The 24,794-nt window shown below is 42.1% G+C and overlaps 1 protein-coding gene and 1 long non-coding RNA gene across 8 annotated transcripts in view; both read right to left on the reverse strand.

The window, feature by feature from the left end:
- The window catches only part of FMNL2 (formin like 2), a 215,463-nt gene that overhangs the window by 183,821 nt on the left and 6,848 nt on the right, over positions 1-24,794 (reverse strand). The gene's annotated exons all lie outside the window — the stretch shown is intronic.
- LOC143784550 (uncharacterized) lies at positions 16,511-22,129 on the reverse strand. The gene is made up of 2 exons (XR_013217813.1): positions 16,706-22,129; positions 16,511-16,645 (listed from the first exon to the last, which is right to left on the reverse strand). It is a non-coding gene; the product is annotated as an uncharacterized LOC143784550 (long non-coding RNA).

A 24,794-nucleotide genomic window follows, 5' to 3' on the forward strand; every position in this document is an offset into this window, starting at 1 on the left:
TGATACCTTGATATCCGCGATCCGATGTTTTATTCCAGATAAATTCACATTTTTCTTAATATGTAAATGAGCTGTTAAGATCTATGGGCAGGACATAGATCTCCCCGATAATCTGCCTCCAGAGCTTATTGCAAGGCCGGGATCACACATGTGAGAAATACGGCTGAGTCTAGCATGTTAATATCCGGCATTGCCACCGTCATTCAGGAACGGAGCGTGCGGCTGCAGGTATTGCTATGCGGCCGCACGCTCCGCTCCTGAGTGACGGCGGTTAACATGTGAGACTCGGCCTTATTTCTCGCATGTGTGATCCCGGCCTAAATGAAAGGGGGTATTACCAAAGAAATGACTAACAGTCTGCTCTCCTGATCTACATGTATCACACTGATAATGCCTCCTTTCCTATAAAATAATCTCTGGAGGCAGATTCTCGGGAAGATCTATGTCCGGCCCATAGATCTTAACAGCTTATTTACATGTTAAGAAAAAAAATGTGGTTTTCTCTGGAATAAGACATCGGATCACAGATATCAAGGTGTCATTTTATTCAGGAGATAAGCGGCAGTCAGAAGCGTCTTACTCCAAGATTTTTTTCATCAGCAAAGTTACTTTGGTTTTGTTTTAGATGCAAGAAAAAAAGAGCAATGTTTGCAAAAGCTTACCTACCTTTTACTGCCCGAGTGAACATACACAGCTAGGCTTTACTTTCATATATAAGTTATATGCAATAAAAAGCATCCGAGGAAACTCAACATAAAAGATTAATCACATAAATGGCAAAAGGTTAAAAATCCCTGCAACGCACGTTTAGCGGAGCAGAAGTAACGCCCATCAGACACTCATTGTTATTTGTTATTGCTATTACTTGCTGCCCCGCGACATGTGAATACACTTTTTGCTTTTAAGTCTTCTGGAGTCTCCAGTGTTGTCAGAACTTTCCTCCATCTCCATCCTGTGAAGACCACTCTGCGTGATCAAACCTGACAGCACCATGCAAGCCCCACTTTACTGCAGGAGTACGAATGTCTGAGGACATGTCATAAAACATGAAAATAAATAACATGGAAATAGATTACATTTTGTTGTACTGTTTGTTTGTTTTTTTACTACATTTTTGTTGGTTTTCTTCTTATGTAATTAATTTATTACCCTAGCCCTGAATCCAACCCTAACCCTAATGTCAGCACTATCCCTAGCCGCAGTCTTAACCCCAACCCGAGTCCAAACCCTTCTCCTAGTTAACTTTTTATATACTTTTTCTAATCTTAAAAGTTTAATAGAAATATAGTTTTTTTTGTTTATTTTTTTAGGTGACAATTTGTTATAAATTCAGACAGCTCCATGAACAGGTCTCTGCCTCCCCCAGTCACAAAATTACACGTGAGCATTGGTCACCTTCGTTACTGCCTATGCAGAGCACAGTAGTCCCTGATAATTTCCTCTCAACTGCTGTGCTCTGCATAGGCAGCAACTAAGATGGCAAAGGCTCACTTGAAAAGAGATAGCGACCTCCTGGGACAGCTGTTCGAATTTTTTAAAACTAGCCCATGAAAAAAAAAACAGACAAAAATACACTAATATTATAATAAACTTAAAAATTGGAACAGCTACAGCCAACCACGGTCAATGGGCCTGAAGGCATAGTTTTGTATGGATGACATGGAAACTTCACATTCACAATGGTTCTTTCTTAAAAGAAAGCATTATAGGGGGTATTGCCGTCTCCAAGGTCCTATGCCAATATGTAGTAGGTGTAATAATAATATTAGCAGATACCTCCAATTAGAAATGTAGAATAGTTCTTCTGATTTGCTATGTCACTTTCTCCCATGTGCAGGGCATTGCTCTACCTTAGGTATCCATGGTTATGACAGCTCACAGCTCACAATGTGACAGTTGTTAGTGGTCGCATCCATGGATACCAAAAAACTGCTGCAATGTCCTGTACATGGGGTAAGCAACATAGCGAATCAGAAGAACTATACTACATTTCTAATTGGAGGTATTTGCTAATATTATTATTATGACACCTACTACATATTGGGATAGGATCTTGGAGATTGGAATACCCCTTTAAGGACAAAATATGGGTTAGTCCAAGATCAGTCAGTAGCATGCCTGCTGTGATGGAACTGGTGACATGTGAATGAATGGACAAAATGCTTTTTGGAGAAAGTGTTGAGTTGGACGCGTACATTTGCAAATCAGCCAGTGGGAAATGCTAGTAGTGACTGAAAGCTCCAGAGGGAGGATGAGAATAGTGTAGAGTTCAGAAAAAAAAAAGATCAGGCTGATATCAAGCTACTGGGCCTGGACTCCTGCCAGTTCTCAATCATCAGTCTGGGTAGGACACGTCCATTCGCCATGGTTCCCTGGTTAGTTCTGCATAAACGGCACATTTAGTTATGACTTTAATCTGTCACATTTCCTAATGTTCTACATTTGATTATCCCTTAAATGTTTGTATGCAATTATGCTTCTTCTAGAAACAGCGCCCCCCTTGTTTATGGGCTATGCCAGGTATTGCAAATGAGCCCTAATCATGTTAACAAGCATATCAGCTAAGTGACAAAATATAATGCGCCATCATTTGCAAAAATAGTTGTCAAATCACCACTTTAGTTACAAACATCACTAAATAGTGATTGTGACACTGAATACAGATCTATAGACATTTCTTTTGGCTCAGCACATATATGGAAATTTCCAATATTTTTTTTTATTTCTGACTGGGGATTTAAGTGTAGTTTATAACCATTTTGCTCTTACACTATGTTCGGTGGTGTAACTTGAAGCTCTTGGGCCCCAATGCATAAGCTCCAACGAGGCCCCCGACTTCCAAGTGTTGGTCTTTTCATATGGGCCAAAGCTTTTTTTGCTGCTTTTTTTGGGTGTGGAATACATGTGTGATTTTTCTTGGTTTAGATGGTTTTATTCACTAAAAAAAGCAGCAAAAAAAACACTGCAAAAGTGTAAAAAAACAAAACAAAAACAGTTTTCTGCACTGTTTTGCACTTTCTCATTTCCTTCTATGAGTGAAGAAAAAGCGGAAAAAATTGATATACTGCAGATTTCAAAAGCGTTGCAGTGATCAAATTCAGCCAGGACAAAAAAATAATAAAGCGTGTGCATGAGATTTCTGAAATCTCCTAGCTTTTGTTTGCACTAGAAAACGCAGCTTTGCTGCGGAAAAAAAAAAGCAGAAAAAAACAAGCTGGAAAAACGCTGCATGTCAAGATAGCCTCTTCATGTACTAACGCTCCTCTGGGCTTGCACTTATGTGCAGCAGCCTATATGAATAAATTGAGCTTCAGCATAAAAAAAAAAAAGATTTTTTTTCTTTACTTATGAGCATTTATGCTTGGCTAAAAATAATTTTTGGCAATATTCTTAAAATTTGTTTTTTTTTTAATATCCCGCGTGCTGCACTGGCTCAGGGAGATGTTCTATGTATCTCCCTTTCAGCAGAAAAGTTCAACTTCATGTGGTCATTCATTATCTAAGAGGAGCTTAGAAGTAGTAAGATAAGAGTTATAAACTCTCCTGTCAAAGAAACGAGCCCACTGACAATATCTCAGTTAGCTCATTCCGCAGCCAGCGACGGGCTATAGAAAGCAAATGGTGCAATTATTTTTTAATTAAACCCATTGTAAAAAAATATTTTCAGCCAAAAATACATGTATTTAAGAAATAAAAATTCAGCTCGACACAGTTGTTAAAACTCTGTCAATGCTATATCCATAGGCGCCTCTATACTCTCCGCTGACTGCAGATGGTGAAAGAGGGATTGGACAGGTTGGATTTCAACATGCCAGATTCTTCGTTCCCGCAGGAGGTACGGTAAGCCTCGGCCTGCGTCGAACATAGGATGAAACTACGTTTACCAAACTTTGTTAATGTTCTCGACATCCAGATATATCTGCAGGTGAAAAGTGTTGGATAATTACAACCGACAGATGTTCGCTTACTCCACTGACCTACATTATGTGGAAATCACATTTGGATATAATTACGCAAGTGGGACGTTCCAAGCTTCTCCCTAGAAGACCACCCAACGCTACATGGATGTATCTCCAGAGGAAGGCCTCTTTCATGTTTAGCTTCTTCACGCAAGAGACATGTTTTAGATTTAGACCTAAGCCGAAGGGTTGGTCGAATATTTTCCCATACTATCATGTGCTGTGTGCACTCTTCTGAACTTGGCTCTGGGGAGGAGAATAACACGCAACATTCAGAGGTCGATCGGTAAAACATTTCGTTAATCTAGTCTGAAGCTGCTCAGAGAGACCAAATTTGACAAAATCAGCCAATTGTCAACGGGTGACCATCGTTGACTAGTACTAGGTGTAACAGTCAAGATCCGACGGACACTTACCGGTACATACAAACCTCCCAACTCTGAAGGGCAGGAAAAATGGACACACATTGCGGCACGTTGAGCATGCCATGACAATTGGGTTTTTTTTTATAGCCAGACCACACACTCTAATTCTGCCCTCTTTTTGTGCACCCAAACAGAAACAGTGCCCTTACTGTAGCCCCTTAGTGTTCCCATACAGTGTAACACACCTTTATAGCCCCCATGCCATATGCCGGCCCCCTCAATGGCCCTCTACACAGTATACTGCCCCTAGATTGCTCCAAACACACTCTGATGTCCCTACAGTGCCCCCTTACACACAGTATATTCACCCCACATAATGTGATGTCCCCTCTACACAGTATACTGCCCCTAGATTGCTCCAAACACACTCTGATGTCCCTACAGTGCCCCCTTACACACAGTATGTTCACCCCACATAATGTGATGTCCCCTCTACACAGTATACTGCCCCTAGATTGCTCCAAACACACTCTGATGTCCCTACAGTGCCCCCTTACACACAGCATCTTTACCCCACATAATGTGATGCCCCCTCTACACAGTATACTGCCCCTAGATTGCTCCACACACACTCTGATGTCCCTACAGTGCCCCCTTACACAGTATGTTCACCCCACATAATGTGATGCCCCCTCTACACAGTATACTGCCCCTAGATTGCTCCACACACACTCTGATGTCCCTACAGTGCCCCCTTACACACAGTATGTTCACCCCACATAATGTGATGCCCCCTCTACACAGTATACTGCCCCTAGATTGCTCCACACACACTCTGATGTCCCTACAGTGCCCCCTTACACACAGTATGTTCACCCCACATAATGTGATGCCCCCTCTACACAGTATACTGCCCCTAGATTGCTCCAAACACACTCTGATGTCCCTACACTGCCGCCTTACACACAGTATGTTCACCCCACATAATGTGATGCCCCCTCTACACAGTATTTGAAACCTAGATGCTCCTTTGAAGGCAAATCGATGTCACCAAATATTAATTTTATTGTGATTTCTTTTTTTTGTTGATTAACTTTGCACTTTGCCGATTAACAAAAATAAACTAACACATTTTTTTCTAAAGCATTCTTACTTTGCTGCACTTTCTCCACACCTGCCTAAAATTTTTGCACAGTACTGTATAAAAATGAAAAGTCTAATGACAGGTTCCCTTTAAATTAAATGTTTGTTTTTTTTTTGCTTTTATCACAACTGTATCCTGTGAGAACGCCAAGCTTTTAGAAATCCTGAACTTTCACCAAAAATAAATAAATTATGCATCTAGGAACAGATTTCTCTCGGTGTCCTTGAACAAGAGAAATATCTGTCAACAATGCAATAAAGCAGATGAGAGGAGCCGGGGAGTCCTGGATTCCTGCGAAAATATTCATAAGTGATTTAAAATAGCTCCTATATCAGGGTAAAATGAAGGAGAAAGTGATATTGATTGTAATTTCGTCTCATTGAAAGATGTTTTTTGTCACATCCTCCTGTAAAAGATGCTGGCACAACCTAAAAATGCCGACTACAAACTGATTTTTCCATTTGGTTTAACCGAAATTCTTGGTAAGATCAATTTCACGAGTAAACGGAACGGACAATGTTTTTTCCTGTTATATTAGGAAGTCACCTGTGTGATCGGGTCAAACAAAAAGTCGAGATAAACACTGGAGATCTGCCTATTATATGCTGCTCATCCAGCCTCTTATTTAGCACCACCTCCTCGAAGAACGGATCAATTAAGACATTATAATAAGAGCTAAGATAGCTTGTGTCAATTAGAAAATTCTACCCATTAAAAAAGATTTTAAAAAATTGCAGTTGTTAGCTTGAGCCCATGACTGACTGTGGATCATATTTATGAAGCCCTTGGCCTTTTTTTTCCATTTCTGATGTCAGATGACCCTTGTTCAGAAGCATGGGCCATTTTCCTCAACAAGAATATCATTCAACATGCCTCACTCCTTTCCTAGGCTACTACGTCCCTAAGTTGGCCATACACGAGATTATGTTCGTTCAGCAGACAGCCATCTCTCCTGACTTCACCATACATGAGTACTTGGCTTTACCGAGTCTATGTTATTTAACATGGAAAGAGAAGATAAAGATCCGCTGTTGAAACCTCTTCCCACCCTCGCACATCACCTGTGGGCAGCCACCCATAGACATTAGATGGTTGGCCGGGAATTGTAGGACAATTTTTATCTAATGTGTAATGGGGCACTCTTAGTGGGTGTCCATAAGTAAAAGGATGGGTTTTTTTAAAGCACAACATGGTCAATTGCTTAAAGAGGATCTGTCACCAGACTGGGGATACCCTTGTTATTTAACAAAAAAAAATGGATAACCTCAGACTGGTGTTTTTTTCACCTATTGGCCAAAGTGTTGACAAGGTATGCCCCCACCCCACCTTAGCGAACTTCATGGCATACCGAGTGGGATCCCATAACCTCCATGGTCTTCCTCAACGGATTGCGCAAGATGTCGCCTGTTATGGCAGGATCTCGCTCTTTGAACTAACCCAGTGCTGCTGAATCTCTTACTAAGAGGTTACCGATCGGTAACTAAAGGATGCTGAAATGCTGGGTTCGTGCAAAGAGCAAGATCAGTCGATAACATGCCAGATCTTGAGTTTTTCACAGCAAGACAATCTGCGGAGGTTATATGATCCTGCTCTACGTGCCGGGACTCCACATCTATGAAGTTTGGACACAGCTTTTGCTAAATCGGGTCCTTTAGGTGAGCATTAGGGACCTTTGTGATCACTGTTACTAATATTATAAAATTAAAAAGTCTTTTGTTAAAGGGGTTTTCCTACTCTTCCCCAGCTATAATTTGTTAGAAAAACAAAACAAAATTGGACTTTACACACTCTACCCAGGTTTACTGCTCCTGGTGTCTACTATAGTCCGGAGTGCTGATGTCACGTCAACAGCACTGACAGTAGCCGAGCTCAACAGCTCTGCCTGAGTTGATGACACAAGCAGCTCATGGCCGCTGTACTCAATGATTGGCTGCAGCGCTGTTGATATGCTGGGGAATAGGGGTATTCTGAAACTGGGGCAACGTCACATATGCGTCTTGGCACAACGATGATGTAGTGCCAGCCTAGGCTAATCAAAAGAGACATTGGGGATGTAGTCAGGTAAGAGGTAGCTCATTGGCTCCTGCCCAGTGACTACAGATTACTGACGTGGCCACAAGACCAGGTCCGGCAAATCTATATGCACCATCTTCACTTAAGAAATGCATCAAAGTCTGATCCTTTAACAAAGCCTCGCATGTAAAAATGGCAAAACAGATACTCATCAACAGATGACTGTTCTGGGGTGTTTGCCCCTCATCAGGATAAGAGGCGCCATAGGCATACGCTGCCACCAGAATACTGAGTTTTGGTGCCAGGACTCTACGGACAGAGGTTCTCGGTGTCTTAATTAATTTCTGGCAGGTTTTAATGGCAAAAAGGACATGCGGCAACTCGTCAAGAAACTATATGCCTTTTTTTCTATATACTTATTAATTGATCTAAATAGATTTAAAGTCGTCTAAAAAACAGGACTATGAAATGCTAAAAGACAAAACAATCATAATGCAATCCTGAATAAATAGGATCCATGCATTAGCAAAAAAAACAAGGACACAGAAAACAAAACATGAATTATTTATTGAAGAAATGTACATTTTACATTAGGTTTCATAATCAGTGACATATAGAAAATGATTTTATTTTTGACCTGTACTAAAGTCCTAAAAAAAAATAAATTGCCTCTGTAAGGAAGATTTGTGTGGCAGGGATGTGCGCAGGTTGTGTGATGGGAAGATCCAGGCCTCCTGCATTCATGAGGCCTACAATTCCTCTCTGTGATTTCCTTCAAAGGCCTAGCACAGCGCCATGGCAACCAGGCCTGCACATACAGACATGCTTAGGTTTCAAAGGCTGCGTGCAAACACCCACTACCCCAGCCCTGGATTTTACATCAAGTTCCTAAACTGTCAATTTAAAACAATCGCCTAGAAAACCCCACGTGAGGAAAAGAGGGGGATGATTCAATGCGACAAGGAGGTGCGCTCATTTACTGCCAATGATTTACTACAAAAAGATGGGGGGGGGATGGGTGCGGAAGCTGCAGATTGCAGCCCAGAAAATGTCCCTGGGTTGTGACTGTCTGAACTCCTTACAGGCTTGAACCATAAAGGAAAATTGGAGAGGACAAAAAATTAAATATAAAATGGAGGCATTGCCCCTAGCAACTAATTCAGTTTTTAGTCCGCACAAGAAAAATGTCAACTGGAATCTGTCATCAGATCACGTGGTGCTCGTCCTATCTATCTAGAGGAAAAAAAACAGTTTTATTTATCTACCTATCTAAAATCTCCAATGTTGAAGTTGCAACATCATGGGAGACGAGTCTGGAGACTCTGCAGGCGATGATGGTGGCATGTGTAGGCCACGCCGGCCGCACGCAGGAGAACGAGTGACATGCAGTCATGTTGAAAGGGGACCTTGGAGAAATGGCCGTGCGATTAGTTCCATGATCAAAGCAAAGTAACGCCGAGCTGTGAGGGCAGGCAGGTGACCACGATCAGGAATAGTAGCGGTTTGGACGCAGCATATTCCTGATTGTGGGCACATAGCCATAATATACCTGGAATAAACACTAGAGGGGTCAATATGACACCCCACCTGGGAGTAAGATCGGTGTGACGTTCCCTCGCAAAGGACTCTTCATGGCATTTTGAAAAAAAATGTTTCCATCACTTGCAGATCAGTAACATGTCTATCCAACCTGTGATTTCCAGAACTCCATGACTTTTCCTTTTTGTTGTTGCAATTTCAATATTGAGGAGTTTATCTATCACATAGCTATCTTCTATCAGTGTATTATGTATCTATTAATCCATCAACCTATTATCTATCTGTCTATCCATTATCTTTCTATCTATCTATCTATCTATCTATCTATCTATTATCTATCATCTATCTATCTATGTATCTATCTTTTCTAAGTCTCTACCTAATGGTTACTGGGTGAATACCGTTGTATTGGTATCACGATCTAAAATTACCAGTGAAGTGTATCCATCCCTTTAAGGCATATACGAAGATTGAGCAATTATTGAATTTGGGTACAGTGGCGAGAGATGAAATATCCATGGTGTTTATTGTGCGCCTGAGGCAGATGAGCTGGAGGAGATTAGCGATGGATGAAAGTGGTAAATATTCTCACACAATCAGTACTTCCCACAGACATTGGACTGAAAACGGAAAATCTGCAAGTCCAAGGACTCTATAAATCGTACAAAATGTAATTAGTGGACTCGCAAGATGCTACAAAAAGCATAAAATCATAACGGCACTGACAGACCAAGGAATGTAAAACCAATCCCGGCTGCCATATGAAAATATAGCTTTAGCTTTAATGCAATGAACAGATGGGCGATCTGGCAATTAAACACATCAAGGGTGCAGTTCTCAGATATTGGGTATTAAAAATCTGAGACCCCATACAGGAGGCGATTATTTCACCGCTCCTGTGTCCCTCGTGGTCAGAGCACATTCTGGAATAAATATTAAAACGGAACTTTGCATAGTAACTCGTATGTGTGTCCTTACCTCTGTGCAATGAAAAGTTCTGCAACCTTGTAATATACTTTCTGGTTTCATTCATGCTCGTAAAGTTTGTATGTTTGTGGGGCCATAAGAATATAACACTTCTCACAGGTGGAGATTTGCTACAATCGTATCTGGTGCAGACAATTCTCTAGGAGCTAAATACATCAGTATAAACCTAGGCTTTCAGTGGTGATCTGTGCAGAGAAGAGATATGACTTCTTTCTGATTTGTGAACTTGTGGCCATAAAGTGCCGAATTATGGCCAACTCACAAGCCACATCCACTTTTTACTCCAGATGTAAAAAAACAGGCATGTTTGGCACAAGTGACTGCAAATTTGGAAGCAAAAAATTAAATGCCCCCAAAAATGGGGCGTATAAATTAATATACGGTAATAAAAACTTTCAAGATCCTTGTGCGCTGTCAGGGAATGAGGTATATACTATCCCCGGCAATGCTCTATAGGTGACAGGTGAAAAAAATGCACAAATACCATCGCAGTAACACCAGTAAAGATCAAGCCACAGTTACCAAATAAACACCGATTGTGGTGCATAAGAGGCAATGCTAAAAGGTCTCTTTACACAGTAGGTTATTAAAGAGGCTTTCTGTTGTAAAAAGTTTCCAAAGTGAAGCCATAATTATGAAAAAGAAAAAACAAGCCATATTTACCACTGGATTCTGCACCCACTCCAGCGATTCCGCTCTACTGGTCTCCGCCGGACTGGAAGTGGTAACGACTCTGCAGCCAATTAGTGGCCTCAGTGGTCAGGTTACTGGTGGTCATGACATCATCACTTCCAATCCAGCAGAGAACATTGGAGCAGCAGATCCATCTTTAAGCCAGTACCCAATGGGCTAGCTAGCAGGGCTATGGAGTCGGTAAGTCAAACCTCCGACTCCTCAATTTCCATGACACCGACTCTGACTCCACCAAAATGGGCTCCGACTCTGAGACTCCGACTCCACAGCCCTGCTAGCTAGACTTAGCCTACGTTTTTATAGCACTTAAGCACTTTATTGGGTGGTGGTGTTGGCTTTGTTTATGGATATCCTGTAAGACTCACAAAGAGATAGCCTATGTGCATCGGGGGCACCATATAATATCCCCAGGATGCCAACCTCTGCTGTCATGAAAAGATATTTAGGGTAAAGACACCCTCAATTCCCTTAAGATTTTTTCCTTTAAATTCACATATAGTTATGATTATACCAACCTGACACTGCATATTTTTTGATGACCCTTACAGACTTGATTTTTTATATCATCATTTTTTCTATCATTTTTGTGCTTTTAAATTAATGCAAATAAAATGTTTGGGTTTTTTATAGTGGTTTTTCTTGGCTTTCTGCTTTGATAGACCCTTATCCATATATACCGTATATATATTATGTTTTTCTAATAGTTTACCTAAGGGTACTGTCACACAGTGCAATTACGATCGCTACGACGGTACGATTCGTGACGTTCTAGCGATATCGTTACGATATCGCAGTGTCTGACACGCAGCAGCGATCAGGGACCCTGCTGAGAATCGTACGTCGTAGCAGATCGTTTGAAACTTTCTTTCGTCGCTGGATCTCCTGCTGTCATCGCTGGATCGTTGTGTGTGACAGCGATCCAGCGATGCGTTCGCTGGTAACCAGGGTAAACATCGGGTTACTAAGCGCAGGGCCGCGCTTAGTAACCCGATGTTTACCGTGGTTACCAGCATAAAAGTAAAAAAAAACAAACCGTACATACTCACCCTCTGATGTCCGTCAGGTCCCTTGCAGTCTGCTTCCCGCTCTGACTGTGAGCGCCGGCCGGAAAGTGAGAGCAGATCACAGCGGTGACGTCACTGCTGCGCTCTGCTCTCACTGTACGGCGGCACTCAGTCAGAGCAGGAAGCAGACTGCAAGGGACCTGACGGACATCAGATGGTGAGTATGTACGGGTTTTTTTTTTTTACTTTTACGCTGGTAACCAGGGTAAACATCGGGTTACTAAGCGCGGCCCTGCGCTTAGTAACCCGATGTTTACCCTGGTTACCAGCGAACCTCGGCATCGCTCCAGCGCCGTGATTGCAAAGTGTGACAGCAGTCTACGACGCTGGAGCGATACTCATACGACGCTGCGACGTCACGGATCGTGCCGTCGTAGCGACGAAAATTGCACGGTGTGACGGTACCCTAAGACATTGGCAGTGAATTGAGTTTGTAGGACACTGTTTACTCTCACACTTTGGAAAGCCCTTGAGTTGATCAGGTATTGTCCAGTTTCACACCTTGGTCAGCCAATCTTTACTTTACACATTGGTCAGCCATTAAATTGCTAAAGGTACCGTCACACTCAGCAACTTTGCAACAAGAACAACAACAATCCGTGACGTTGCAGCTTCCTGGATAGCGATCTCGTTGTGTTTGACACGCAGCAGCGATCTGGATCCCGCTGTGATATCGCTGGTCAGAGCTAGAAGTCCAGAACTTTATTTGGTCGTCAGGTCGGCGTGTATCGTCATGTTTGACATCAAAAGCAACGACGCCAACAATGTTTGACATGGAGCTAACAACCAGCGAGAACGAGAAGTGAGTCGCCGTTACGTCACTGGATCGCTCCTGCATCGTTCTGGAGTTGCTGTGTTTGACGTCTCTACAGCGACCTAAACAGTGACGCTCCAGCGATCTAGTTTAGATCGGCTCGTTGTCTATATCGCCGCAGCGTCGCTGAGTGTGACGGTACCTTAAGGCAATGTTTACTTTGCATGCATCATTAATTTAATTAAACTGTACTAATCCTAACTGCCTTTCTCAGGTGAGGAGACCAAGACATTATGGTTTAAACTTGGGAAAAAAAAAATCACAAAAATAAATGGGTTTCACATAATGCTGTACCTGCTTTTTTTAATTAAAAACTCGGCAAAACCAGATTCTTGTGTTTTTTTGCTGCATTTTTGCACTTACTCATTGCTTTCGGTGGGTGAAAAAATGCTGCAAAAACATTAAAGAAGTTTTAAAAATGCAGCAGTTTTCCAATTCAAAGAAAAAAGACACAAAAATTGAGCTTAACTTGAGTTGGTACACATGCAGAAGTTAAACGCATGTTCACATTGGCCACAAAACATTAAAACCTATAAGGGAAAAAAGTAAGCAAAAACCCTGATGTAACTAAGTAAAAAATCAAAAGTGCATTTAAATAACACAGAGTTTTAAGTAATACTGCTTTTTGATCAAAAAATAGCACAAAAGCCATCCCACCGCGTCAAGGTAAAGGTACCTTCACACGAAGCGACGCTGCAGCGATAGCGACAACGATGTCGATCGCTGCAGCGTCGCTGTTTGGTCGCTGGAGAGCTGTCACACAGACCGCTCTCCAGCGATCAACTATGCCGAGGTCCCCTGGTAACCAGGGTAAACATCGGGTAACTAAGCGCAGGGCCGCGCTTAGTAACCCGATGTTTACCCTGGTTACCAGCGTAAAATCTAAAAAAAACAAACAGCACATACTTACATTCACGTCCCCCTGCGTCCACTTCCTGACTGACTGAGCGCCGTACAGTGAGAGCAGAGCGGTGACGTCACCGCTGTGCTGCTTTCACTTTCACTTTGCGGCGCTGAGTCAGAGGAGGAAGCAGACTGCAGGGGACGCAATGTGAGTATGTGCTGTTTGTTTTTTTTACATTTTACGCTAGTAACCAGGGTAAACATCGGGTAACTAAGCGCGGCCCTGCGCTTAGTAACCCGATGTTTACCCTGGTTACCAGTGTAAAATATCGCTGGTATCGTTGCTTTTGCTTTCAAACACAACGATACACAGCGATCGGACGACCAAATAAAGTTCTGGACTTTATTCAGCGACCAGCGACATCACAGCAGGATCCTGATCGCTGCTGCGTGTCAAACTAAACGATATCGCTAGCGAGGACGCTGCAACGTCACGGATTGCTAGCGATATCGTTATAATGTCGTTTCGTGTGAAGGTACCTTAACTCTGATTGGGACAGTCCTACAATGTCTAATACTAAAACCTTACCATGTGTCAATGTTGACCTCAGTGTAAATAAGGGCAGACAAAAGGACTGGGCCCAACCTGTGAAACACCAGACTGGTGAAGCCTTATATGCAATCTCTAGCTCAGAAACAGGGAGGCCACATCCCGGCTTGCACAGAATGCAACAATACAAAGAAAAAAGACACAAAAATTGAGCTTAACTTGAGTTGGTAGACATGCAGAGGTTAAACGCATGTTCACATTGGCCACAAAACACTAAAACCTAAAACGCAGCAGTTTTCCAATTCAGTTGTAAAAAAAACAAACAGTGTGCATAAGATTTCTGATATCTCGTAGGTTTTGCTGGTTCTGTAAAACACAACTTTTAATTTGTATAAAAAAAATGCAGCAAAAATGCAACATATGAGCATAGCCTTATATACGCCTTGGAAATATTACACATGGATCATCCCACGCCACTTGGAAAATCCGACGTGGAGCACCAGAAAATCAAAGGGCCGAATTGAAGTGGGTAACAATAAGCTTCAACTACAACCCAAAATATGACACATGAACCCATCCTACTGTCTAGATAAACAATGTATCATCTATCAATCGCATCTCATCATGTGTTTCCTCAGCAGCTACCAGTCGCAACATTAATATTATGGTTAAGTAGTCTGTCTGGTTACCATCTTTTTGCGGCTGGCTGATAGGTCTGTGCCCGTACAGAGCGCAGATATAATATGGCCTCGTGTCATGTCTTCTTGTTGAGTTAATCAAGGACACATCTGAGATGTTATGCTCAAATGTCAATACTGATAGCAGCGCCATCACGCAGTCAGCCCTGTCCCTTGCAAGACGGATATCTCTGCCACTATTTTACGATATAGTAACATTGTTGCATTGTTAGATTGTGGTATAAATTTTAAGCAACTTCCAAAGCCGGATTGTAGAAAGCACAAATTGGGCAAATTCTCCTTGGACCTACATTATGTAGGTACAGTAGTTTATCTTCAATGGGCCATCACCAACTCCTTTACATGATTTATAGGAAATCTCAAGAATATCAACATTGACAACTGTAGTTTTAACATGCCCAATCCTTTACTTCTCAGGAATCATAAGCCACTGCCATATTTGTCTGGCGGCGACTTACTCCTTTACATCAGGTGGTTGGCCGATTTCACAAAAAACCTTCAGGTTTGGCCGCCATTCATCTAATGTGTATGGCAGCCCCTACGATATATTCATATGTGGCAGACTGGTCGTAGAAAGTTCTGCCCTGATCTGAAAGCACACGTCCAAGCAGACCATGATGGGAGCCTTTTGGGGTGTGTAGTTGACAAAGAGCTTCAGCTCTGCAGGTCTTCAGCCCAGGCTGTACATTATCTGATCATATTTAGAATGGTTCCCACCACGGATATAGCACATTTCTCATCTCACATAAGCCTCATTGTGACCACAAGCTGCAAGGTTCATCTACAGACGTCTTCCCCAGTTTGGCAGCTGCTACCTCTGTGTAGGAGGCCGTTTCTGCAGGGAATTGGCTGCCGCCCCGCTCAATAAATGTGTGTGTCTTATACTGACATTCCCTGTATAGTTCCGAGATTCGGGTAATTCATCACCTAATCATCTTAAAAAGAATCCACTGCACAAACACAAGACATCAAGGGGGCGCATATGGTTTTACTTGTAATAATTACTGCCATCTAGCATATGGAAAAGAGAAGGGAGCAGTTCTAGAATAGATGAAAATGGGTCCAAAGTCTATAATCACAAAAATACTTAAAAGGAAGAAAGATACACCATTATTTTTAATAAGGCATTATTTTTGATGCACTCAGCAGTGATGATTCCACAAATTACATAACCCATAGTGCCTAATTAAAGGGAATGTCCACTCTCCATTTTTATTCTTAGGAAGGTTTCCAAACTTAGCTGACTATACCGGCAGCCGGTGTTACCTTCCCCTAGAACGCCACCACAGGGGAATTAAAGCATTGCATAGTGTCCTCCAGGTGTAAAAGATTATGATGACTTGGGACAGAGTTTTAGGGGATTAGAGTACGATTCCTGATAAAATAACAGACTTGAATGCACTTATACAGCTCTATGCATATACATATATTCCATAATAGTCGCTAGCTGGGATGGTGGTCATGGGCGATACACAATTATCTGATCTGCCGGACATTGTACACCCGACCCTACGGATCATGGACTGTGCTGCTTTGTCTGCTGGTTAGGCTGCACCTAAAACACAGAAAAGTCCAGTGATACATTGGCCAAGTGACAAAGTAAATCTTGCCCTAACTAGGGTACCACAAAGGCAGCCAATAGGGAATGCTAAATCTGAGTGACCTCTGCAAAACTTTCTATTTCTCTCTCTACCACTCTTTTACTTTCCTCCACTTTCTGTCTCCCCCTGATTATCCCTCTCTAGAAATCCTGGTCTCTCTCTCGCTCCTTTTCTCTTCCTGCCTCTCTTTTTTTTCTTTAAGTAGCTCTCTCTCTCCTCTCTTTTTATGACTCTGGCTTCATGCCTCCCTCTTTCTCTCTACATAATGTTTTTTTTCTTGGTTTGTGCCCCTTTCTCTCTACGCTTCTTTCTCCTTTCCCCACTATTATTCTCCCTTTTTTTCTTTCTCTCCTCATGCCTCTCTCTGTCTATTACCTGCTGTATATTATTTTCTCTTTCTTTCTCTTTTTCTTTCTTCCCATGCCTCTCTATTACCCGTTGTCTATTATTTTCTCATTTTTTCTTTTTCTTCCTTTTTTTCCCATGCCTCTCTCCTTCCCCCACTATTCTCTCTCCTTTTCACTCTTTCACATTTTCTATTATGTCCCTTCCTTTTCTTTCTTTCTTTGCCTCTCTTCTTTTACCACTATTATTCTTTCTTTTTCTTTCTTTTCCATTATCTATTATTTTCCAATCCTTTCTCTCTTTCTTTCTCTCCCATTATCTATTATTTTCCTTTCTTTCTTTCTTTCTTTCTCTTTCTTTCTTTCTCTCTCCTTTCCCCACTATCTATTATTCTCCCTTTTCCTTTCTTTCTCTCCCTGTCTCTCTCTATATTCCACATTATTATATATTATTATAGCGCCATTTATTCTATGGCGCTTTACATCTATTATTCTCCCTCTTTCTTTCTCTCCACGTCTCTCTATATTCCCATTATCTATTATTTTCATTTCTCACATTCTTTCTTTCCATGTCTTTCCTTTCCCCAGTATTATTCTCCCTCTTTTCCTTTCTTTCTTTTTCTTTCTTTTCCATTATCTATTATTTTCCAATCCTTTCTCTCTTTCTTTCTCTCCCATTATCTATTATTTTCCTTTCTTTCTTTCTTTCTCTTTCTTTCTTTCTCTCTCCTTTTCCCACTATCTATTATTCTCCCTTTTCCTTTCTTTCTCTCCCTGTCTCTCTCTATATTCCACATTATTATATATTATTATAGCGCCATTTATTCTATGGCGCTTTACATCTATTATTCTCCCTCTTTCTTTCTCTCCACGTCTCTCTATATTCCCATTATCTATTATTTTCATTTCTCACATTCTTTCTTTCCATGTCTTTCCTTTCCCCAGTATTATTCTCCCTCTTTTCCTTTCTATCTTTTTCTGTCTTTCTCTCCGTGTCTCTCTATATTCCACATTATGAATTATTCTTCCTTCCTTCTTCTCTTTCTTTCCATCTCTCTCCATTTCCCACTATTATTCTCCCTCTTTCTTTCTCTCCACGTCTCTCTATATTCCCCATTATCTATTATTTTCCTTTCTCACTTTCTTTCTTTCCATGTCTCTTTCCTTTCCCCACTATTATTCTCCCTCTTTTCCTTTCTATCTTTTTCTGTCTTTCTCTCCGTGTCTCTCTATATTCCACATTATGAATTATTCTTCCTTCCTTCTTCTCTTTCTTTCCATCTCTCTCCATTTCCCACTATTATTCGCCCTCTTTCTTTCTCTCCATGTCTCTCTCTCCTTTCCCCACTACCTATTATTCTCCCTCTTTCTCGGATTATATTATGTCTCCCAGTCCCTCTCTCTTGTCCTTCTCTCTTTGTGACTATCTCCATGCTCCTTCCTTTTTTATTGCTTATCTTTTGGCTCTACCTCCCAGCCCCTTTCCATGACCTCCCCTCTTTCCGTCCCTCTCCATGACTCCCTCACTACCCTTCACTTTTTCTATTCTCCAGAACTCTTCTTCCCTGACCCCTCTCTACGTATCTCCTTCTCTTTTCTTTTTCTCTATACCTATTAACATACATTCAATATATCAATTCTCAAATAGAAATCATTTTTGCCTTTCCCCAAAAGAGATTTCATGGGCCAAATGCAAACAGATGAGACTGAAGTGAACAGAGCGAGGTGTCTGGGCAACCATTGTGAGACCATTGTCCCATCGCTCCTCCGTTAGACACAGAAGTGCTGAGTCCGTTGTGTCCGGCCACGGTCCTAACTAACATCACAAAGGAAGTCCGGGGCCCGCATCCCTGCCAAGTGTATGTGGAGCCCAAATGTATTTGGCAGAAAGTAGCAAGAATGGCTGCCAAATTATTCATTTTTAATGGTTTTTCTACAGATTCTTTAGAACATGTGGAGACAATGCAACATTCAGGTCAAGTAAACAAAGTAACCATAACTACAAACAAAAAGTACCATCGGACCACAACTTCTAGAAGTGAAAATAATAATAAAACATTTCTACTATTTCATTACTATGTGTATTAATAAAAGAGGAGCGGTCATAAAGTACAACTTCATTATTCATATATACCTGCAGGGATTTCCAGCTCCTTGACCCCTTTGGGGAACCTTTACCCTAAATGTATGGCAATGATTGACAGCTTCATCACCATGTCAGACCATTGTGTCACTGTAGAATCCTGCATGATTGCCCAATGGAGAAAATGCCAGAAAGTGCCCATGCAAGCAGGCACCAAAGTGCAATCAATAAATTGCATTCTCCATAATAATCACAGACTGGACCATCACAAGGGACACACTTCTTTGATATTGTTTAAAGGGAACCTGCCACCTCCAGAAATACTATTTACCTGCAGATAAAGTGGCAGATCTGCAGGCATCATGTCTTTCAGCAGCTGCAGAGAGAAAATGTTTTATTCTCCCTGCGTCCGCTCACTTTAAGTCATCAAGGAGAGGCAGGAGGTTGTTACAATCACTGCTCACTATGCTGTAATTACTCCCAAACACTTAGATTGACAGCCTGCTCCGCAGTGTATGTGTGCCCACAGTATATCTGTGCAGAGTATGCTGCCAATCAATGTGCCAGGGACATCTCATGTTTGAAGTGAAATGATAAATGCACCAGAATTCAGATTTGATACTCATCAAAAACTGTCATGTGTCTGGCACCACTTTTATGATGTGCTTTACACACTAATTGTGCCTTATGCAATAAGTGGATGGGATTTATTATAAAATGAATGTGACTTGATATGATTTAACATATACCAAAATTTTTGGATGCGCAATAACCTATGGATAGGCAGTGTAAAGGTAGATAAAAGGATCTAAAGGTGTCATAACTTTGGTGCATTTTTAGACATTCTAATGTAAATATGAGTAGGAATAGTAAATTTTCTATAGGGTGAATACACACCTCTTGTTCTAAACAGATGACCTTTCAGCAGTCTCATTATCATCACAGACATGATTACAATGAAAATGTAAGATTTATTTTAAAAAAATTAACACAGGATCCATCATTCACTATAGATGATGTCACAGCTCACCTCTTCCTCCTCCTGTACAATGACTGATAACACCTCTATATACAGTAGATAACAAAGGACCCACCATTCACAATAGGTGATGTCACAGCTCACCTCCTCCTCCTCCTGTACAATGACTGATAACACCTCTATATACAGTAGATAATACAGGATCCACCATTCACAATAGGTGATGTCACAGCTCACCTCCTCCTCCTGTACAATGTCTGATAACACCTCTATATACAGTAGATAACACAGAATCCACCGTCACAAAGGGCAGCATCACGGCTCACCTTCTTCTTCTCCTGATAACACCTCTATATACAGTACGCAACACAGGATTCGCCATTCACAACAGGCAGTGTCGCAGCTCACCTCCTCCTCCTGCCAAAAATAATTCTATATACAGTAGATAAACAGGATCCACCATTCACAATAGGTGATGTCACAGCTCACCTCCTCCTCCTGTACAATGACTGATAACACCTCTGTATACAGTAGATAACACAGGATCCACCATTCACAATACTGACATCACAGCTCACCTCCTCCTGTACAATGACTGATAACACCTCTGTATACAGTAGATAACACAGAATCCACCATTCACAATAGGTGACATCACAGCTCACCTCCTCCTGTACAATGACTGATAACACCTCTGTATACAGTAGATAACACAGGATCCATCATTCACAACAGCCAGTGTCACAGCTCACCTCCTGTACAATGACTGATAACATCTATTATTATATATACAGTAACTAATGTCGATATATACAGATGTCACAGCTCACCTCCTCTTCCGTTCCAATGACAGATAACACCTCTATATACAAATTCCATTTAATTGGAGTGAAATAAACACACGTATAGTACTTTATAGCCCATGTATCAGTACCCCTCTTTGTCTTATGCAGAATAGCAGAGTATCCTTGACCACTAGATCTGTGTCAGTGATAAAGCCAAATGCTGCCTCCGACAAAGAAAACATCACCCAGAGCCTCCAATACAAGTGATCTAATGCAAGAGGCGACAGCTGAATTTTGTGCTTTTCTTATCCTCTCTATTTAATAACAGTGACGCGTGAGTCGTTCAGCTCCTTGATATCGATGGTATAAAAATCAGGTAAAAATTGGGCAATGTCCACCCTGCAATGACCCCGCAGTGACCACTGCTGAAAAGAACGTACAACATACACATTATTTCCAACAAAGTGGGTGCTCGGCAAAAAGACCCACAATAATCCCTTTCATTTGAGCGTTTTAAGATGAAGCTTGTGACTTTGCTACTCGGCTTTTCCCAGCAAACAAAGGCCGAGAACGAGTAACAGCCTCAGTGTGACGGCCCTGGTTCACACAAGTGAGGTCCGGCAAAGAAACAACACTTATCATGATTTTAAAGGGATGTTGTCACCAAAAGGGTCTCTTTAAATTAGGGTACCTTTTAGAAGTCCTAATAACATAAAAATGGTTTCCTACTGAAACAGACTAAGGGACCTTTTTAAACGCTTAGAAAATTAGAATAATTAACAAAAATCACCGGAAAAGGCTTCGTTGGGTAATGACTTCTGGGTTTTCATTGGCTGTTAGCCATAATCATCAACATTAACAGAAATAAACACGTGAAATAGATCACTTTGGTTGTAGTGGCTCTATGTAATATATGAGTTTCACTTTTTGTATTGAAGAACTGAAAAAAATTTACTTATTGATGATATTCTAATTTAGTGAGAAGTGGCTGTATCTGCTCCCTCCCAAAATCATGTAAGAGTGGAGAGTGATCAGTTAATCAGATGTGTGACTTCTTTACTGGAGCCAGGCGTGTGATCACTCTCAGCCAATCAGTTGAGAGGGAAGTACTCAGGGGCGTAACTTTAGGCATCATGATGGTTAAGCGAGATGAAGCTCATTTAAAGGAATTCTCCAGGAGTAGAACACAAATAAAGAAAGAAAATGTCAGTCTAGATACATTTCTAAAAATTATTATTTAGTAAAAAGACGCTTGTTTTGTCTAAGGAGATAATCACATTAGTTCATTAAAATTAAATTACCGCTTGTTAGTCTGACAGAAACTTTTCCTAAAATATTAACAGGACAGGTGTCTGTGAGCATGTGCGGTAGAAAGCTCCATTTCCTCCCTTCATTTGTAGTAGGAAGCTGCAGAGCTGTGACCTGGACATAATCTATACCACATACTGTCAGACTATTTCCAGGTCACAGCAGCCGCTCAGCATTCAGATAAACTTGGTGGATTGCAGTATATGCAGCTTCTTCTTCCTCAGCACCCCTGGTATCTCCAGTATTAGATCTTACATCAGATAGACAGGGAGGACAGCAGTGTGAGCAGCCTCTTCTTACCTCAGCACCCCTTGTATCTCCAGTATTAGATCAGATAGACAGGGAGGACAGCAGTGTGAGCAGCCTCTTCTTACCTCAGCACCCCTTGTATCTCCAGTATTAGATCAGATAGACAGGGTAGACAGCAGTGTGAGCAGCTTCTTCTTCCTCAGCACCCCTGGTATCTCCAGTATTAGATCTTACATCAGATAGACAGGGCGGATAGCAATGTGAGCAGCCTCTTCTTACCTTAGCACCCCTGATATCTCCAGTATTAGATCAGATAGACAGGGTGGACAGCGGTGTGAGCAGCCTCTTCTTATCTCAGCACTGCTTCTATCTATAGTATTAGATCAGATAGACAGGGTGGACAGCAGTGTGAGCAGCCTCTTCTTATCTCAGCACCCCAGATATCTCCAGTATTGGATCAGATAGACAGGGTGGACAGCAGTGTGAGCAGCTTCTTCTTCCTCAGCACCCCTGGTATCTCCAGTATTAGATCTTACATCAGATAGACAGGATGGGCAGCAGTGTGAGTAGCCTCTTCTTAAGGTACCGTCACACTAAACGATATCGCTAGCGATCCGTGACGTTGCAGCGTCCCGGATAGCGATATCGTTGAGTGTGACACGCAGCAGCGATCAGGATCCTGCTGTGATATTGCTGGTCGTTGAAGAAAGTTCAGAACTTTATTTGGTCGTCAGACCGGTGTGTATCGTCGTGTTTGACACCAAAAGCAACGATTCCAGCGATGTTTTACACTGGTAACCAGGGTAAACATCAGGTTGCTAAGCGCAGGGCCGCGCTTAGTAACCCGATGTTTACCCTGGTTACCAGCGTAAAATGTAAAAAAAACAAACAGTACATGCTCACCTTGGCATCCCCCGGCGTCCGCTTCCCACACTGACTGAGCGCCGGCCGTAAAGTGAAAGCACAGCACAGCGGTGACGTCACCGCTCTGCTGTTAGGGCCGGCGCTCAGTCAGTGCAGGAAGCGGACGCCGGGGGACGCGAAGGTGAGTATGTACTGTTTGTTTTTTTTACATTTTACGCTGGTAACCAGGGTAAACATCGGGTTACTAAGCGCAGCCCTGCGCTTAGCAACCCGATGTTTACCCTGGTTACCCGGGGACCTCGGCATCCTTGGTCGCTGGAGAGCGGTCTGTGTGACAGCTCTCCAGCGACCAAACAGCGACGCTGCAGCGATCGGCATCGTTGTCTGCATCGCTGCAGCGTCGCTAAGTGTGACGGTACCTTTACCTTAGCACCCCAGATATCTCCAGTATTAGATCAGATAGACAGGATGGACAGCAGTGTGAACAGCCTCTTCTTACCTCAGTACCCCTGGTATCTACAATATTATATCAGATAGATGGGTGGACAGGAGTGTGAGCAGCTTCTTCTTACCTCAGCACTCCTGGTATCTACAGTATTAGATCAGATAGACAGGGTGGACAGCAGTGTGAGCAGCCTCTTCTTATCTCAGCACCCCTGGTATCTCCAGTATTAGATCAGATAGACAGGGTGGACAGCAGTGTGAGCAGCCTCTTCTTACCTCAGCACCCCTGGTATCTCCAGTATTAGATCAGATAGACAGGGTGGACAGCAGTGTGAGCAGCCTCTTCTTACCTCAGCACCCCTGGTATCTCCAGTATTAGATCAGATAGACAGGGTGGACAGCAGTGTGAGCAGCCTCTTCTTACCTCAGCACCCCTGATATCTCCAGTATTAGATCAGATAGACAGGGTGGACAGGAGTGTGAACAGCCTCTTCTTACCTCAGCACCCCTGGTATCTCCAGTATTAGATCAGAATAACAGGGCGAACAGCAGTGTGAACAGCCTCTTCTTACCTCAGCACCCATGATATCTCCAGTATTTGATCAGAATATCGGCTGGGAGCACATCTTCCTATGAATGAATGATGGGAGGGTTGGGGGACAGCGCTTCCTACTGCACGTGCTCACAGTCATTTGTCATATTCACAGTCTATGGCAGGCTTTTTTTAGTGTAACAAGATAGTAGCCATATTGCTGTATTATAGTGATTACCTCCCTAAATAAAACTAGTTTGGTTTGCTAATTAACGATATTTAAAAATTTATTTATGAGTTTTTTCTTTATCTTTTTTTCTATTTAAGTGTCTCCTGCGATTTGACACGACTTTCCGCTGCTGCTTCAATATTAGCAGTTATAAGGCTGTTTGCATTTTTTGCACTACTATAGGTAGGGAAGTTTTCCGCTTTGGACAGTTGATTACAATGAACCTCCAAGGATTTCCTGATCACAGGGTGTAGAGTGGCTGAGATCCCCAGTGATTGGTTGAAGATTGCTAGGGAAGCAGCAGGTGTTCAGTTACTCTTCAGCGCCACCACTGAGCAGATGAAGCGTTGCACACGTCGTATTGATCGTATTTGCTGTATGGTCCTACACTCCAAAAGTTACCCTTTTTTTGTGATACTGCTAAAAGCATAATGCACAGAAATTACCTCATACTCAACAAACCGCATTTTTATGCATAGAGGGAGCAGAAAGATGGCTTTCGCAACAGATGCTCTGCATGGAATACATGCTGCTGTCAACAGCCTAGATCACAAAATCAGGTTGAAAACCACTTAACATACAGGTCCTACTAAATTCCCTAGATACAAACAGAGGACATCTGACATCATTTATCAATTCCCTCGATACTACCGCAGGACATCTGACGTCATTTGCCAATTCCCTCGATACTACCACAGGACATCTGA

Source organism: Ranitomeya variabilis, chromosome 7, assembly GCF_051348905.1.
Source record: "Ranitomeya variabilis isolate aRanVar5 chromosome 7, aRanVar5.hap1, whole genome shotgun sequence".
Lineage (NCBI taxonomy): Eukaryota > Metazoa > Chordata > Amphibia > Anura > Dendrobatidae > Ranitomeya > Ranitomeya variabilis.